Source organism: Otolemur garnettii, unplaced genomic scaffold, assembly GCF_000181295.1.
Source record: "Otolemur garnettii isolate 467f Iridium unplaced genomic scaffold, OtoGar3 scaffold00013, whole genome shotgun sequence".
Taxonomy (NCBI): Eukaryota; Metazoa; Chordata; class Mammalia; order Primates; family Galagidae; genus Otolemur; species Otolemur garnettii.
This window is the reverse complement of record NW_003852408.1, coordinates 31,510,378-31,512,352: the sequence shown is the minus strand read 5'-3', so window position 1 is coordinate 31,512,352 and position 1,975 is coordinate 31,510,378.

Genomic DNA, 1,975 nt, shown 5'->3' with positions numbered 1-1,975 from the left:
CATTAAGTAATAAATACAAAAATAACTTTCAAAATGTTAGGATTTTTTAACTTTGGCAATGAGATAGCCAAGAAAGGAACAGAAACTACTTCACTAATTCTTAAAGAAAAAAAAATTGGAAGGATTTAGTCATGAAATCCTTCACTATTTCAATGATGGAGATTTTTCAAATTTTTATGTGGCAGGAAATACTGGTTCTGTCTTTGTACCCCGATAATGTCATGAGGACGTTACAAATTAGAAGTAAGTTCCAGAGTTAACTTGCTGATGATGTAGAGAGCCCAAAGCTTGCCTGGAGGGTTTGCACACCTGTCTTCTTTGGCAGAATATGGGGGGTGGAAGTGTCATTGGCAAAATGGCAGTTCAGTTTGTCCAAGTGTTCACAACTTGCGTGGGGAAAACATGAATTGGGTTTAGCTGAAGGCAAAGTACCCAAAGAGTTGCTGGAGACCTGATTCACTCACTCACCCACTCAGTTACCTATTTATTTACTCATCACAGGTGTAACACTGGGTTAGAGTTAAGAGAAAGCAGAAGAATTTGATACAAACCTTGATGGCTGTCACAAGGCCACAATGGTTGGCAGATACCAGGAGGCACAGAGAATATAGTTTCTCTAGTAACAGTAATGGCACAAGAACTTGACTACATTAAGACAGCTACTTACTGCTGATGAAATCAGCTAATAAGGGTAAGAATCTTTTTGGCTCCTTCAAGAAGCTCCCTTCGTGCCAGGAGCTGGTTCAACCTCCAGCTCATCCACCTTTTCTGGAGTCTGGTAGTGGGGACACCTTGCCATTGTGGGTGTGTGGCAAGGGCCAGCAATACCAGCGCCTCTTAGGAACTTGTAAGAAACGCTGACTCTGTAGCCTTATCCCAGACCTACTGAGTCAGACAGAATCTGTATTTTAACAACATCTCCAGGAGTTTATATGCATGTGAAAGTCTGAGCAGTGCTTTATTAAATATTTCTAAATACTTACCTGGAAAATGAGTGAATTCCACTCATTTCCCTGAGTTCAGTTCCCCAGTTGATCTCTACCCCATCCCCAACCAGGCCGAGGCTGTGAAGTCTGTGGCACATTCATATGGGCAACCTTGCTCTTGAAGAGCGCGTGATCTTGTTAAGGAGAAGAACCTGCTGCCCAGAAGGGCCTATAGTGAAAAGGTTACTGATTAAGTACCCAACACCTCAGGGCTAACATGAGAAACACAGAAAATAGTGCCCTAGAAGTTCAAATAAGAGGTATGACTATGTAGGTATAAGCTAACACGGGTTATTTAAAAAGTTCTTTCTGAAGAACTGAACCTTAGCAGGCTGGAAAGCAGTGGTCCTAATTTAAGCATGCATCAGACTCACCTGTGGGCCCGCTGCTAGAGCTTTTTGTTCAGTTAAGCCTGAGATTGAGGACTGAGAATTTGCTGACTTGCATTTCTGACCACTTATTACTCCCATCCTGACCTGCTATGCGGATGCTGACAGTCAAGGGACCATGCTTTGAGAACTTCTGCTCTACAGCAGTGGTTGTCGAACAGAGGTGGGGGAAGCAACTTTGTCCCCAGGGGACATCTGGCAAAATCTGTAGACTTTGGGGGTTGCTGTAACTCAGTCTAGGATGCTGCTAAACTCACACAGTGCACAGGACAGCCCCACGCCACATCGAATCACCTGGCCTCAACAGCACTGAAGCTGAGAAACTCTCTAAACTCAATCCCAGCTGCCCATTAGAAATGCCCAGGAAGACTTTAAATGTCCTGATTCCCAGGCTATACTCCAGGTCAACTGCAGCAGAATTTCTAGGGTTGGGGTCTAGGTTAAGATAGCTTTTAAAACTCCCCAGGTAATTCCAACGTGGAGCCAAGCTTGATGAAAACTCTTCTGAACAAGGGAAAAGGTTAAAAACAGGCAAACCAGTTATTAACAGTTACTTCAAACAGTTGAAATTGCACTGGTGAATATGTTTGCTCCTGGATT